General features: G+C 45.9%; 1 protein-coding gene across 4 annotated transcripts in view; it reads left to right on the top strand.

Annotated features, from left to right (window-relative positions):
- The window catches only part of Kank1 (KN motif and ankyrin repeat domains 1), a 183,280-nt gene that overhangs the window by 132,595 nt on the left and 33,554 nt on the right, over positions 1-17,131 (top strand). Inside the window, exon 1 of one of the 4 annotated variants that reach the window (XM_042699355.1) lies at positions 16,594-16,723. The exons of the other annotated variants lie outside the window; for them this stretch is intronic. The gene's annotated coding sequence lies outside the window, so the exon portion shown is untranslated. Of the gene's footprint in view, positions 1-16,593; positions 16,724-17,131 lie in introns of those variants that run through there. 4 annotated transcript variants of the gene reach the window in all.

Below are 17,131 nucleotides of genomic sequence, written 5' to 3'. Positions count from 1 at the left end.
TTGAGTGCAAGCCTCAGACCACACACACACACAGAGTGAAATTGAATGGGTCCTGAACCTCTGAAGTTGTCAGGGCATAGCATTGCCCGAGAGGACAAAGCTGGGTGAGTCTGTGGAGGATTACATTGTGTGCAGACTGGAACAGAGCCAGAATGAGCTAAGGTGGAGAGTGGGGCGTTAGGAGTTGATGTTTGTGTTTGTCTATGCCAACTAGAAGAATTTTATTTTTGGGGGGGTGGGGAGGTTCTCACGGGGAGAAGAAATGGTACAATCAAACTCCTGAGATAGAATGCTAGCATTCTAGCTCTTTCCCATGCTGCTTCCCTCTCCCACCTTTCTTCACCTGCCACAGGCCGCAGAGCATGAACATGCCTAGTATTGATGTAACAGGTAGCGCATGCATGATGATGTCAGCTCCCCTGTGAAATGAAGTGGTCATGCTGGCTTCGGAGGACGGCTGTGAAGCTCAGGTGTTTTTGTGAAGCCCTTGGAAAAGAACTGTGTCTGTGTGGTGGAAAGGAAAGACTGGAAAGATCCCCACAGACTGTCACAAGACCCATACCCAACTAGTGCACTTATGTGGTAGGGCAGGACTTGGAGGATGCTGTGAAATTCACAGTTGAGCCAGGTGTGGGTTAGAACCATCTCAAGCTGGGTACCAGTGTCTCACATCTGTAATCCTAGCTGTTCTAAGACTGTGAGATCTGAGGATCGTGGTTCCAAGCCAGCCCAGGCAAGAAAGGCCAACTAACCGCCAAAAAAAACAGAAGTAGAGGTGTTGGCTCGAATGGTAGAGCATCACACATGAGGGAAAAAGCTAAGGGACAGTGCACAGGCTTTTGAGGTCAAGCCCAGTACACACACACACACATACACACACACTCTAAAAAGAAGAACTCATGGAGGAGTAGGTAAACTCAAATTGAGGGTATGCACAATGTAATCCACAGTACCACTGGCATCTTAATTTAACTTTGGTTGTATCTGTATGTGGGTGGGGGGAGGGCAGACCTCTGTAGGGAAAGTCTTATTGCAGTAACTCTGGGGAGGCCCAGAACTAGGGGTTCAGATGTGTATGCTTGCAGCCCCAGATTTACTGAAGCCATCGTGGTAGGTAAACCTAGGCTAACGTATTGCTCAGCCAGCCTGGCATCACACGAGTCTACCATCAACAGCCAGTTTCCTTTCCCTAGAGAGTCACCCTCGCTGCCTACACCACCCCAGCTGTACAGCCTTGAGCACATCCTCATCTTCCCACAGTTCCCCTGCTTCTTCATCTCTGTTTAAAGAGAATGGGGGCAACGGAGAGTAGAGGCGAGTAGGTGTGACTTTGTGTCTACAGTAGGAACCTTTGTGACTGGTGGCTTATCTTCCATGACTTTCCTTCCCACCCTTCCCCGTCCTCTGTTAGGAGACCGGACAGTTATTTGCATACAATGACTTTTTCTGCTGGACCTTACCTTCATAGAAACTCACAGGCAAACAAAACCCACGGGCCCAGCTTTGAGTTACATCGCTACCTTCAACTGCTGAACATCATAAGCTATGTTTGAGGCAGAACGCACTATGTCGGAATAAAAAGTTAGCAGAATGTTTTAATAAGGTCAAGAAATATTATATTCAGATACTTTCCTTAGTTTCATTCTTTTTGTTGTTGTTGTTTTGTGTGTGTGTGTGTGTGTGTGTGTGTGTAAAACAAGCCCAATGCAGTACTCTTGGTCTTAAAAGATCTAGTCTTTGTAGCTTTCTGCAGAAGCCTGGAGCACAAATGATCAGGCATGTACTCCCAGCAGAGTGGTCAGCCAGTGGAGGAGAGAGAATGTAAGAAGATAAATGGCAGGTGGGTAGGGTGTGGCCCTAAGGTGAAGCAGTAGGACTGACAAAGCCTGGTGGGGCATTCAAAACCCTTCTTGTCCATGGCAACTGTCCCAGGTCTGAATCCCACAAGGCAGGCTCAACAGAGCCCGCCCTAATCTTGGTTCATCTCTGCTGTATTGTTTAGAACTGGCTTTGCTTGTTTGTCCTGTGACAGCATTGGGCAAATCTTGTTCCACAGGGCCACATAAATGTTTTGTGGCTTGGGTAAGGCAAGCACTTTTCTTTTTTCAGTGATGAATTTAAGCCATCTAAGGAATATATGCTTACAAACTAAAAGCAAACAAGAAAACAAAACCAAAACAAAAAACCCAGCTCATTGACAGCGACTTATGCCTGTCATCCTAGCCACTCAGAAGGCTGAGATCTGAGGACTGTGATTTGAAGCCAGCCTGGGCAGAAAAGTCCTTGTGAGACTCCTTTTTCCAATGAACTGCTCAAAAAATGGGAAGCAGCACTGTGGCTCAAGTGGTAGATCGCTAGCCTTGAGCACATTTAAGAGGCTCAGGGACAGGGACAGGGCCTAGGCCCGAGTTCAAGCCCCACAACTGATAAAAGAAAAAAAAAAAAGTTCAGGGACAGTAATGGAGGCCCAGAGTTCAAACCCCAGGACCAACCACAAAAATAAATAAAAAGGTTGCTGGGTAATGTTATTATCCAAAGCTGAGATTCCACTTGTCTGGGAATTAATCCATTGTCTTCGAAAGTCACATGACCTAATTTGGCTAAAGTATTTAAGGGAATGTGGGAGCAGCGTGGGTTTGTGGTTTACAAATGGTGGGCATTTTTAGCCTTTAGATTACATGTTGCATTAAATAAGTCAAAACAAAGGAGGAGCTACAGGCCTCTAGCCCAGCCTAGGGTCAGACTGAATCACTGCCTTCTTTGGGAAACTCTCAAGATCTGTAGCTCCGATGAAGCCAGGGAACCTTTTTGGGGTGGCAGAGAGAGGGAGGGAGGGAAGCAGAATGAGGGAAACATGGACTGCTTTTCTCCATTCCTGGAATTAACAAGTTTACAGCCAAGTCTCTAGATCAGCATTTCATATTTCTAAAAACAAAAAGAGAGAGGGTAGATTGAAAAAAACTAGAAAAGGGCTAGGAGAGGACTGACTTTTATTTCTTTTGGTGGTTGTCATGCAGATCCTTGCTAGCAGTCTTTTTTTTTTTGCTGGCTTACTGACATGGCCTGTCCCGGAATTAAATCGCAGTGGCCAGCAGGCTGCTAGTTGGTCAGGAAATTCCAAACGGGTATAAATAAATTCTCAGCAACAGCTCCTGGGCTCTGTGTCTGTTCTTGTGTGTAGTCCCTTTAATGTGGAGGGAAGTATGCCTAAGACTTGACTTCCTGCTTGCTGAAAATCACAGTTATTTTGTTTTAGGGTAAGTAAGAATGCCCCTAAAGAGAGAGAGACAGAGAGACAGAGTCATTTGGGTGGAGGCTGGTGAAGTATGAAGTTGTGCTCCGTATGGCATGAAAAATATTTACTTTTATTACAGGCTGGAAAGAATAACTCAGGGCTTGATTTTGAGTTGAGTGAAATTTCAGCTTTGGCTCAGGCTTTCACATAAAGGTCTCATTGGAGTCAGTGCAAGTTTGAGTTGGGGAGTTTCATGTACTGGACTTGTAAAGTTCCAGAATTCCCTTAGTTCATTGCTGGATCTTCTCCGGTCATTTGTTTTCTGCCCTATTTTCCTAATAGGGAGTTGTTTGTTGTGATTAAAGCTGGTTTAGTTTTTTAATAGAAACACTATAAAACAAAAGAAGGGCTAGAATTCATGTAAATACTGTAGCTTTTACCACTCTTCTCCCAAAATCCTGTACGGATTTTTCTTTTTAAAGCTTCCCTCCCCCTTCTCTTCCCCAGTCCTCTCGTTTCCTTCCCCTTCTCCATTCCTTTCTTCTCCTCTCCTCTTCTCTTTTCTTTGATTCCTTTCAGTACTGGGATGGGACCCAGGGTTTTTGCACATGTGAGGCTGGGGTTTGGCACTGAGTCACATCATATCCTCCATGCTTAGAAAAGCTCTTTTTGTAACAAAGTCTTGACTTGGGTACCTTGTCTGCGTTTCACAAAATTCCCTCTGCAATCAACACGCATCTGTTGTGCTTAGAGCAGCATGTCACTGCAGAAAACTTGCAAAACAGCACTTAGTCCCCATACCGCTCTCTCCTGTGCACGCGAGATGCATGTGTCTGTCTTTCAGCAGTGATTCCCTGTCAGACAATGGTCATCAGGGAGCAGCGTGAGCTATAAAGCCAGCCCCCAGGCACCTTTCTTGGTAGATTTTGGATGAAGAGCTGTTGCATTGTGGGGTTGGGACTGAACACTGGGAAGCACCACTCCATGCTGCCCACTGTCCCCAGCCTCCTGGCTCAGCAGCCCTTGAGTAGGACACAAGGCCATTCCAGTCCTGGTAACCATGGCTGAACCTCTTCACCTCCTTCCCTCTTGTGCTCACCTGCTACTTGGTATCCGGCGTTTAAAGCCATGTCTAGAGAGACTGATCACAGTCAAAGGGTTGCTGTGTTGAGATGGCTCAGTCTTGCCAGGCAGGAGGCAGCTGGAAAAGTGAGAGTGAGTGGTACTTACAGAGAGCAAAGTCATGAGCTCTGCCTGACTGCTGTCTTTACTGACATACATAGAGCATCAAGTGGAGTCATGGTGTCACACTGACATATACACATATACCCCAAACCCCCACCTTTGTGTGTGTGTGTGAGTCGTGGGACTTGAACTCATAGCCTGGGCTAGTGTTCTACCACTTTGAGATACCATGCCTCTTCTGGTTTTTGAGTGGTTCACTGGAGATAAGAGTCTCATGGACTTTCCTGCCTGGGCTGGTTTCAAACCCTGATCCTCAGATCCCAGCCTTCGGAGTAGCTAGTATTACAGGTATGAGCCACCTGTGCCTGGCACAGACCCTCTTTTTACTGTTTTACACAGTAACAGGCCTCAGATATTGCTGCCCATGGCCCACTACAACGCAGTGATGCAGGTACTACGACTGCCCCAGCTAGACAGGTGGAATCGAACCCAACTTGCCAGGGTCTGGAACGCAGTATGAGGGGTCTGGCCCTCAATGTTTTTAATCCCCGTCTCTCTTCCTCTACCACACTTATTCATCAGCACACGACTCAATGTGAGACGTTCTCCAATCAGCTATGAAAATATGCAGCATTCAAAGCACCATGCTAGGCAGGGATGGGTGCAAGAATAAATACCTCCTCAAAACCCTTACAGTTAGGGGACACAGGACGAGTATGTGGCTGCTGATTGTGGCTCCTGACATAAGTCAGGAGCTAAGGAGCAGTGGATGGAAGAAAGTGGTCAGTTCTTCCCAGGATAGAGTTACAGGTGTAAAAGTGAGGTTTTTACGAAGGGTAGATCATTGGTCCTGGGCTCTTAAGACAACACATGTGGTTCTGGCAGCTGGGACAGCCTGGTGAAATGTGAGCTGGGTATAGGGAACAGACTGAGGGAGGCCAGGTCGCTGTGAAAATTGCTTGGTATGTTGAGGTTTAAGGTGGGAGTTGAATTGGATTGAGAGTCTAGGTTTTATGGAACTCTGCATATCAATCTGAAAGATAATCGAGAAGGGAGACAAAATTCCAGAAATACTTGAAGGCAAAATAACATTCATCCAATCACAGGCAATACAGGAAAGCAAAAGACATCTCTACCCCTGCAAAAGAGCTGCTTTATTTGTAAAATGAGCTCCTGGATGGCACTTAAGACAGGATGCGAAAAAGGAAGGGGGAAGGAAGAAGTGGGAGGAGGAAGGAAGGAATTAAAGTGTATTAAAGTAACTTCTACAGAAAATTTGCTAAAGAACTCTCCCAGCTGTACCGCCCAAATTCAGACTCCTCCGTGGTTAACCTTGACCACATCCTGCCTTCCCCTCCTACATGTTTGAGTGTATGCATGTGTACACAGGTTGTTCTGTGTCCACACATGTGTATACACATGCAGATGTCATGTCTTTCTAACATAAAACAGTTTTGTGCCCTTTCTTATATAACTTACATAGTTTTCAAGAGAGAGCCGTGTTACTTACATAGTTTTCAAGAGAGAGCCGTGTTGTTCTATAGGAAATCTTTCCAGTAAGGGGCATCCATGTTTTTAGACCTGGGTTATAGCTTCTTGGCAGAGTGGATGATGCTTTGTCCTTTTCGGTGCGTTTCACAAGGCCACGATGAGGGATGATGTGAGCTTTGTCCAGGTAATGGGCAGCTTCTTCACTGGACAATGAGTGGCTTTCCCCTTTGGTAAGGTATTCTGAGCCACCTCAGTAGCCTGATCTGTGCTGGGAAAGTAGTCTATTCACTGATAGTTCCCGAGCCATTGGCTACTGTTGGGATGGGTGGCCACTGGCACATGGTAGCTTTCTGCTGCTATAGTTCCTCCATAGTCTAACTGGCATATAAGCCCACAGATTCCTCTTCACTTTGTCTGTTTTTACCATTAATTATGTTATTCTGAGGCTCATATGATCCAAGAATTGACCGGTGAGATTACAAAATTGTTTGTTTTTAAACTATGCACTGGTGGTCCCTGCCTGTCAGGAAGCTGAGATCTGAGGATCACAGTTGGAAGCTAGCTTGGGCAGGAAAACCTGTAAGACTCTTATTTCCAATTAACCACCAAAAACTCAGGAGTGGAGCTGTGGCTCTCAAGCACAAAAGCTCAGGGACAGAGCTCAAGACATAGGACCTGCAGACATGAGCATACACATATGCACACACACACACACACACACACACACACACACACACACACACACACACACACATATACATGCATATTTGTTTCAGTACTGGATTTGAACACAGGGCTACATACTTGCTAGGCAGCACTCTGCGACTTGAGCCATGCCTCCACCCCCCTTTTGCATTAGTTATTTTCTGAGGTAGGGTTTCCTTTACTTTCTGCCCTGGCTTCAAAACAGTTTCTGGGCAAACTAGATCACTGACGCTGGCTCGATAAGGGTGTGCTGGACATAGACCACAGCCACTGACCCATAGCGGATTAGCTCTTGGATCTAGATGCTAGCACTTCGGGCTGCGTGAGTAACCTGAGCAGGGAGGAGATGGTAACGGTCAGGATTAGAGGCAAGCCAGCCCCAAATTTTGCTTGCAAAGACCACCTAGTTGGTAGAAGGTTTGAATTTGGGTATCTAGGCTTAAGTTCTCCATTCTGAGCTTTCTCTAGCAAGCCCCTACTCAGGCATGCTGAAGCGTGGAAAGGACTAGAACAGCTGTGCAGTCTTTTCTCTCTCCTCTTCAGAGATCCCCACTGGCCCCATCCCAGAGTCCCACAATGCATAGCAAGTCTGTATTCCACATCTCAAAGCACTAAATCAGAGCCTAGATTCCAACTGTCCTCAACTTTCCCTCTGACATCACTTGTGCCGCGTTCTCCTCTCCAGATTCACTGGATTGTGCTTTAATGGCCTCCAGGAAAGGAAATCCCATCATTTTGCTCTACAGTGAGTCATCATTTGCTTAGAGAAAAATATTTTCCTTTTAGTTAGCAGAACAAGGTAAAAGGGCGCTGGTGGATGGAGCTGGTCCTCGGATCCTGGTCTCCAGCGATGCTCTGGAGGATGGGATGGAGGTAACAGGTCAAGCCAGCCAGCCCAAATGTAGGCAGAATATGAGTTCGGGAAGTCTAATACTAATGCATGCACTTAGTATCCAGCTGAGTGGCTAGGATACCTGCTAAGGATTTGTGACTTGAAGAAACAAGGAAATAATGAAAACAACACACACAGAAAGGATCCATGATTTAAAAAACAAACAAAATTAGAGGATTGTAAAGAGAATTTTAAATTTTAGTATATGCCCCAGCATCTAGCCAGAGCAACCTTATGAAAATGTAACAATTTCTATCCCTTCCTTCCTTCCTTTCTTCCTTTCTTTCTTTCTTTCTTTCTTCCTTCCTTCCTTCCTTTCTTCCTTTCTTCCTTTCTTCCTTCCTTTCTTTCTTTCTTTCTTTCTTTTCTTTCTTTCTTTCTTTCTTTCTTTCTTTCTTTCTTCCTTCCTTCCTTCTTCCTTCCTTCCTTTCTTCCTTCCTTTCTTTCTTTCTTTCTTTCTTTCTTTCTTTCTTTCTTTCTTTCTTTCTTTCTTTCTTTTTCTTTCTTCCTTCCTTCCTTCCTTCCTTTCTTTCTTTCTTTCTCTTTCTTTCTTTCTTTCTTTCTTTCTTTCTTTCTTTCTTTCTTTCTTTCTTTCTTTCTTTCTTTCTTTCTTTCCTTCTTTCTTTCTTTCTTTCCTTCTTGATCTGTTGTGGGGCTTGAACTCAGGGCCTGGGTGTTGTCCCTGAGCTCTTTTGGTCAAGCTGAGCGCTGTAATACTTTGAGCCACAGCTCCGCTTCCAGTTTTCTGGTGGAGATAAGAGTTTCATAGGCTTTCCTGCCCAGGCTTTAAATTGTGTACCTCAGGTTTTAGCCTCCTGAGTAGCTAAGATTACAGGCACAAGCCCCCAACACCCAGCTCCTCCCTTCTTTAGAGAGAAGCACTTCAGTAGCTTCCCAACGCACCTGTGAACTAAAAATTAAAATCCCGGCTCACAGCACCTTGAAGAATTGCAGCTCCTCACTGTCTCTGCCACACTTGGGTTTGCAAAGTCCCTGTCAGTCCCCAAAGTGGCAGGCTCTGCCTGTGCTGTCCCATTTGCCTAGTTTTCTCTTGTTCCAGTCTCCTTTTATCCAAGCCCCACAGGCTGCACAGTGAGCCCCTCCAATTCTGGAAGACTGCTCCCTATCTCTTGCCCACATTGCACCTGTATTCCTGTATTCTACCACCTTGGCACTTCTTTTAGCTGTCATTGATCCACACAGCAACTCATCTGTCTCCTGTACTTATCATTTCTACCCAGGCAGCTTCATAACTATTCTGCTTACCTCCTTTCAGTGTGTGCCATGTGGCAAGCTTTTGGTTTTAATTTATTTTTATTCTACTTTTGTGCCCATTTGGGGGCTTAAACTCATGGCCTGGACACTGTCCCTGATCTATTTACTACCTGAGCCACAGCTCTGTATCTCTCTATCTGGCTTTTATGGTGGTTTATTGGAGATAAGAATTGTATAGATGTTCCTGTCCAGGCTGGCTTTGAACCATAATCCTCAGATCTCAGCTTCCTGGGCAGCTAGGATTACAGCTGTGGGCCACCCTGGCACATGGTAGGTTTTAAATAAATCTGTAGCGAATGAAAGACAAACTCTGTGGTTCCCTGTAACAGTGGCCTCTTCCTTAGACTCCATCTTGATCAGTGGCAGGCTGCTGTGGCACATGCTGGTCACGAAGCACAAATATAGGGGGATCACAGTCCAGGCTGGCCCAAGATAAAGTAAGAACCCATCTTGAAAATAACCAACACATAAAGAACTGATGAGTGGCTCAAGTGGTAGATTGCTTGCTAGCAAACAGAAGCCCTGAGTTCCAGCAACGCCCCCCCACCACACACACACAAAATAGTAGCCACAGTACTCCGAAGGTGGCTTGCCTGTTATCCTAACTCAGGAGGCTGAGATCTGAGGATCACGGTTCAAAGCCAAGCCTGAACAGGAAAGACTATGAGACTCTTATCTCTATTAACCACCTAAAAACCAGAAGTAGGGCTATGGCTCATAGTGGTAAAACACCAACCTTGAGCAAAAAAGCTCAGGGACAGTGCACAAGCCCTGAGTGCAACCCTACAATCAAGAAGAAAAAAAAAAAAACAGTAAATCCTTTAGCAAATACAAGAGCAAGAGAAAAGTCTCCTCTGCCACCTGCTCTTTTATGACAGAATGAGGAATAGAAAGGTTGGGTAACTAGAGTGACTATTGTAGGTTCCCTGATGTGTGAACTGAGTTCCTCACTGTTTTGACCCAGGGTGGGTTGCTCCTTGGGCTTAGAAGAGCTGAAAGCTAACAGTGTCTTCAGGAGAGACTTCCTGCTGAACTTGTTCCGGAGGTGGTCCTGTTTGGATGTCTTCTCTACCACACTTCCGCTTCCCGGAGAGGTTGAATTGCTAACACAAATTCACTTTCAAAGGCTGAATAATTGGCCTCCTGAGAACTCACCTCTCCTGAGTTCATCCTGTTGCATTTCTTTTGTGCTCCCAGGCCTAAGCTGACCAGAGACTTCCTGGCCACTTACAGCAACAGGGTGCCACTGCCCTGTGCCCCTCAAACTTGTGGGAATCTGTGACAAAGACTGCTGTGGGATGGACTCAGTTCTTCGGACAAGGTCTCCTGTGCTTCCTGTGCAAAGAGACAATGCATTCATGGGAATTAGCGAAGTCCTTCAGTTTTACTAGTGAGGGAAAATATCTAGCAAAGAAGAACATGTGATCTGTGCATGAGGTGGTTGCACACAGGGGCACTTATTCTTCGTGAGGCCCTTAGAGATAATTGGGCCTAGAGCATGCAATAGGAAAACTGGGACAAAGAAGTCATGGTATTCCTACTTAGCAGATAGGGGGTGCATTTAAATGCTCAGACACAGGTAGGTGCTGGTGGCTCGTGCCTGTGATTCTAGCTGCTCAGAGGCTGAGATCTAAGGATCACAGTTCGAAACTAGCCTGTGCAGGAAAGTCCATGAGATTCTTATCTCCAACAAAGCATCGGAAAGCCGGCAGTGGAGCTGTGGCTTAAGTGATAGAGTGCCAGCCATGAGGGAAAAAGAAAAGCTAAGAGAGAGCAACCAAGTACATAGTAGAGTGTTGGTCATTCTGTCCTTTGTGTGCAGTGGTATAGTCCTGTTAGGAAATGGAAGGCTGGAAGACTTTAGCTCATATGGCTAGACTCTCAACCACAATGTGTGGTGTTTTTGCTCTACTCACTGTCTTTAGCCAGCCTTCCTCAGCCTGGATGTTGTTGACATTTAGGACTAAAAAAACTCTGTGTTGGGCTAGGAAGGTGGCTCAGTGGTAGAGCGCTTGCCTTGCAAGCCTGAGGCCCTAGGATTCCTCAGCACCATATAAGCAAAAAGAAAAAAAAAAGCTGGAAGTGGCGCTGTGGCTCAAGTGGTAGAGTGCTAGCCTTGAGCTGAAGAGCTGAGGGACAGCGCCCAGGCCCAGAGTTCAGGCCCCACAACCGGACCCAAAAAAAAAAAAAAAAAAAAACTCTGTGTTGGTGGCAGGAGGGCTTGTGTGTTTTAGAATATTTATTTATTTTTTAATTATTTATTTTTTTGGGTCCGGTCGTGGGCCTGAACTCTGGGCCTGGGCACTGTCCTTCAGCTCTTCAGCTCAAGGCTAGCACTCTACCACTTGAGCCACAGCACCACTTCCGGCTTTTTTTTTTTCTTTTTGCTTATGTGGTGCTGAGGAATCGAACCCAGGGCCTCAGGCATGCAAGGCAAGTGCTCTACCACTGAGCCACCTTCCCAGCCCCTGTTTTAGAATATTTAATAGCATCCCTTCTACCTACTAGACTCTCCTCACCCATCAGACCCTTCTCTCCCAGTAATGACTACCATAAATGTCTACTGACCAAATGTTACCTAGAGAGCAAACCTGCTCTCAGATTAGTGCTCCCGTACTTATTTCCTACTAAGCATCTCTTTCCTGGTGAGCACATTCATTTTTATATCTTTCCAAACCAATTATCATTTGGACAGAAGGTTAGTTTCCTTGAGAAGCTAACGTCGCATAATAGGACGTTATGAATCTAGATGACATGAATGATTTTTTTTCTTAATGCCAGTATCTCTAGTTCACTTGATACAAAAGAATTTCCAGGAAGCCCCACATGCTTCCTAAGGCTGAACACAGGTGCCCTCTGACAGGGCACTAAGCTTGATCAGAGGTAACTCTATAGATAAAAGACCATGTTGGCATCCGTTGGGTGGCTTCAGCGTCTCTGAATGCATGGGAATTTGGTCAGGAAGCTATTGGATTGGTATTGGGTGGGTCCAAATTGTAGACTGGACAGGGGAAGGGGATAAAGGACTCTCTCATCCTTTGATTCCTGAGAGGAAGTTAGCTGAGAGAGGACGTAGCCCGGGGGCAGGCCCCGTTGGTTCGTGACATGCTGGTACACATTCAGATAGCGCTGTCTCCTCTGAGGCTCTGGCTTCGCTGCTGCCTGGCAGGTTCTGTTTATTTTTCCATGCAGCCATCTGTAGGCAATGGAGATTGTAGCACACTATATTTCTCTCATTCACCTGGTGTCTCCATTCTCATAACTAAGTGTAGATGCATGATCAATATTATTGAGGCCTTTACTCTCAATGTGGCTTGTAAGTTGAACATTGAATACATTTTTTTTTTATTATGTCTACACCTGCCTTAAAGACCAAAGCATTTTAACTGGTCCCTGTGAGTTTCTTTCTTGGCCTGCTCAGTCTAACGCATGCACAGTCGTCAAGAATGTGCTTGTTGATGCCTCTCAGCCCTTAGCCCGTCCTAGTAAGCACCTAATGATTAAACAGACAGGGGCACCCTACTCCAGGCCCCAAGACTGGGGTGGGGGGTGTCTCCCTGTACTCATCTCCTTACCTGTCCAGCACCTGCCTGCCTTTCCTACTCGCTGTCATCATTTACCTGCGCCTCAAACCTTAGTTCCAGGGCACTGTATTCTGCCCCAGCCACTTCTTGGCATACTGTCTCAGTGATTTGATAATGTGCCTTTGTGAATGACCTCACTCCTGTTAGGTTGGCATGTGACTCCCAACTGGCCTATAATATTATCTCGTTTGATTGCTTGGCAATAAAACTCTTCTCCTATTCATTCCCCAGAATAGGATCTTTTTCTGCAGGCAGTGAAGTTTTCAGTAAGTATTGTGTAATGCAGGGAGAGGTGGAATCAGGCATGGTCTCCAGTGCTGTGTTTCTAGACATTCAGAAAATTCTCATAAACCCTACAGCAACCCTCCAGCGCCCAGGATCTGGTTGGAATCTGGCCCTCACAGAATTCCAGATTGAGATACTTTCAGTGAGTGGGGTTTTGGCTATATGAAAGCAGGTATAATTCTCTTAGTCCAAACAGGCTTGAAGAGTTAACAGTCTCTTTGTAACCCACAAGACTGTCAGAAAAACAACTACAAATTATTGGATTGTATTGTGTTGTGTTGTTGTTCTGTTCATGGGGCTTGAACTCAGGGCCTGGGTGCTTGTCCTTGAGCTTTTTTTTTTTTTTTCTTTTTGCTCAAGGCTAGTGCTCTACCACTTTGAGCCACAGCTCCACTTCTGGTTAATTGGAGATCAGAGTCTCACTGACTTTCCTGCCTGGGCTGGCTTTGAACCTTGATCCTCAGATCTCAGTCTCCTGAATAGCTAGGATTATAGGCATGAGTCACCAACACTCAGATCAAACTGTTGTTTTTTTTTAAAAAAAAAATTGTAGTCTTAATCTGGGGAGGATGGGGAAGCTGGAAAGTTCCCTTTCATGTATATCAGTGTCCAGGCAGGCTCTTCGGGAGTAGGATAGTTGCTCTGATTCACGAAGCCCCTTCTTCTCCAAAGTCCCAGCTTCCTTCTGGTCCCTTGTTCCTTGGTCCCTAGGTGTGAACTCACAGCTCAAGGTGGCAGCTAGTTCCAGCCATCATATATGGATTTCAGGTAGCAGGATGGAGGAAGGAACAAGAAGGGAGGTCAAAACATTATTCCTGTGTGTTTGAAGGGAGATTCCAGAGGGCTGGTTTGTGGCATTTCAGTCTATTTCACACTAACAATAAAGAAGGGTAGAGACATAGGAGAATATAGGAGAATGCGTACCAAGGAATATCTGGCTACTTGTGCTATGCTGCTTACCTTCTTGCCACACCCACTGTCATCCACGTTCATTTTTCTTCATGCATTTTGCTTTATGAATAGTGACTTCTTGTGGTAGTTTTAAAAAATGTGATATAAACTCCAGGAAATGGAAACATCTTTTTTTTTTCCTGTTTCTCTGCTTTTTGTTTTCTTTTTGTCTTGTTTGTTTGTCTGTCTTTGGGAGGGCAAGGAGGAACACAGAAATGGAGGTGCAGAGGGTGAACAAATGCAGCGATATGCACCGGACACTATGTTGGAAATGAACTGTACAACTTGTTGGGCAAGGGGGACGAAAACATTAGGGGAGAGCAAGAGAAGGAGTGACTTTGTCCCAAAAAGAAATGTGCTTTTTACCTGACTTGCGTCACTATAACTGCTCTGTACATCACCTTTATAATGATCTTCAAAAAGTGGGGCTGGGAAGGTGGCTCAGTGGTAGAGCGCTTGCCTTGCATGCATGAGGCCCTGGGTTCGATTCCTCAGCACCACATAAGCAAGTGGTAGGGTGCTAGCCTTGAGCTGAAGAGCTGAGGGACAATGCCCAGGCCCAGAGTTCAGGTCCCATGACCAGACCCAAAATAATAATAATATTAATAATAATAATAATCAAAAAGTAATGTCATTCATTTTCCACAGAGTGTATACTGCATACCAGGACTGCATTTGTCTACCCTTCCTCCCCATTTCTGTGTCCCCCTCTCCTGCCCCCCCCAAAACAGAAAAGAAAAATCAAACACTACCAACAACAATAAATGTAAAAATTTACTAAGTGTGAAGCACAAACTAACAATCACTTATAACTTCACACTGTATTTCACAAACAGTAACTTTGAGACATTATAATTGTTTTCAAATCTATACATTATATAGTTGTATATTCCTTCAGTGAAGTTATTTTTGTTTTTTTGTTTGTTTTTGTCAGTTGTGGGGCTTGAACTCTGGGCCTGGACACTGTCCCTCAGCTCTTCAGCTCAAGGCAAGCTCTCTACCACTTGAGCCACAGCGCCACTTCTAGTTTTCTGAGTGGCTTATTGGAGATAAGAGGCTCATGACCTATGACCTTTCCTGCCCGGGCTGGCTTTAAACCACAATCCTCAGATCTCAGCCTCCTTAGTAGCTAGAATTACAGGCATGAACCACCGGCACCCAGCTTCAGTGAAGATTTTTAAACGTGTGCCTGTCTCACATCTTATTACATGGTATGGGGTTGAGAAAGGAGACCATGATGGATGTTTTTTAAAAAATTAATTTGTTGGCTGGAAACAGTGGCTCATGCCTATAATCCTAGCTATTCAGGAGGTAAAAGTTGGGAGGATTGGTTTGAGGCCAGCCTATGGAAAATGTAAGCAAGGGCTGGGTAGGTGGCCCAGTGGTAGAGTGCTTGTCTTGCATGCCTGAGGCCCTGGGTTGGATTCCTCAGCACCACATAAGCAGAAAAAGCTGGCAGTGGTGCTATGGCTCTAGTGGTAGAGCACTAACCTTGAGCTGAAGAGTTGAAGGACCCCATAACCGACAAAATTAATTAATTAATTAATTAAAATAAAGTAAGCAGGACAAAATAAACCAGGCATGGTAGTGCATGCCTGTGATCCCAGCTGCTCAGGGTCAAGTGGCCTTTACACCTGCAATTCCAGCTACTAGGGAGGCCTTGAGTAAGAGGAAGATGGTTGTCTCAGGCCAACCTGAGACCATGTCTGAAAAAGAACCAAAATAGGGCTGGGGCTATTGTTGAAGTGAAAGAGCAGGTGTGAGTCTGTGGTCAAACTCCAGTACTGTCAGTCAGTCAACAAACTTGTATTGAGAATGCTTTGTGTCTGACACAGAATGATAAGACATCCCCATAGGTAGAAAGTTGTGAAGTGTTTCTGTTAGCATCTACCAGTGCACATATAAAGATGGGCTGGAAGACAGGAATCAGAAATGTTTTATGTGATTCTGGAATCACCGGTACTATAGCTAACAGTAATTGACAACTTTGAGAATGTATCTGGGCTTTTCCATTGTTGGAGGAAGAAGCCTGGATTTACACTTGATGATTGGAAAGTAATCAAGCCCGGTGTGGTTAAATTCTAACTTCTGGTGTCCACAGGGAAAAGTCCAGAGTTTATCTGAGGAGGCCTGAGCATGACCCAGGCCTTTGGCCATTGCTACAAGGTGAACTTGAAAAACAGCCAAGAATGGACCAGTTAGGTGTGACCAAAGTCGTACAGTGTTCTGTTTGTTGGGACTCAGCTGGCTCACGGGTTTTCCTGCTGCGTTTTCCTATCGAAAAGTAGCTCTGTGAAGGAAACAACTTGGGATTTCCTTCACAGAAGACATTTTCTTCATTCTATGGCCTATGACTTTAAAAACTATTTTTATTCACAAGCATGTACTCCGTATTTAGCAAGGGGTCTGCTTTGTTGATTCTCTAGGGCAGCAGTGATGGTCTACTGTGATCCATGTCAGGGCTGAGTGCTGGTTCCCTGCTAGGCACTGGCTGAGAAGGTTCTGGAGCTCAGGAGAACAGTGGCTGATTGTAGGCCTGCTTTTCCTCAGGTGACAGGAGCTGAGGCGGTAGCTCTGCGCTCCGGAACACAGCCTCTTTTCATGCTCAGATGGCCGGCAGGGCAAGACAGAGTGTCTCTGTGAAGATGATGCGCACATTGCTGGCTTTATTTGCATTCCTGGCCAAAAAGAAAAAAAAAACTGGAGTGAAGGGCACACGGGGGGGGGGGGGGGGGGGGGGTGGGGGGGGTGGGGGAGGAGTTGTTGGTTTTATTTTTTTTTTTCCAGAAGACTCCTGGCTCCGCTTCCTGTTCACAGCAAGAAAGCAGGGAATGGCTAGACAGCTGAGCAGGCTTGGGGGCGGGGGGGGGGGGGGGGGGGGGGGGGGGGGCGGGGAGGGGAGGCGAGCTACAGCGAGCCTTCATTGGTGAGAACTCGGCCTATGGCATTGAGCAGGGCCGGCCCAGGGTACGTGAACATCGACAGGCTTTTCCTTATGGGGTGAGAACCGGGGTGTCCCAGGCAGGATCTACTGGCCAGGACACTCTGCACATGGTAGGAAAGGAAAGCCCCAGAGAGTCCAAGGATTTGGGACCCCCAATTCTGCACGCCAGCCAGCCGGTGAGATCTTTCTGCTCTTTCTTTGCTTAGGGAATGTCAGACAGCCCTGCAAACAGGTCTGGCTGCATATTTTGAGTGAGCGTGCTCTCCATGTGGAGTTGGAAGTGAGCTCAGGGACCGAGCGTGGAAAGTCACATTCTATCCGCCTGAGCACAAGTTTCCAGGCACCAGGGTCTGGATGGACTCTGGCTGAAATTAGACATTCAGAGGTGTACAGCCTTTGTTTGTTTGTTTGTTTTTCAAATAGAATTCACTGCCCACGGGCTTTAGAGTGAAAACCTCATGCCTCCCTTCTACAACAGTTCAATCCTGTTTTATTGTTCTTCATGTTTTGGATTGGGAGCTGGTGTGTGTGTGTGTGTGTGTGTGTGTGTGTGTCTGTGTCTGTGTCTGTGTGTCTGTGTCTGT

The sequence above is a fragment of the Dipodomys spectabilis genome, unplaced genomic scaffold, assembly GCF_019054845.1.
Source record: "Dipodomys spectabilis isolate Male_0828 unplaced genomic scaffold, ASM1905484v1 ptg000241l, whole genome shotgun sequence".
Lineage (NCBI taxonomy): Eukaryota > Metazoa > Chordata > Mammalia > Rodentia > Heteromyidae > Dipodomys > Dipodomys spectabilis.
The sequence above is the reverse complement of the archived record's forward strand: the minus strand, read 5'-3'. Positions and strand labels throughout refer to the sequence as shown.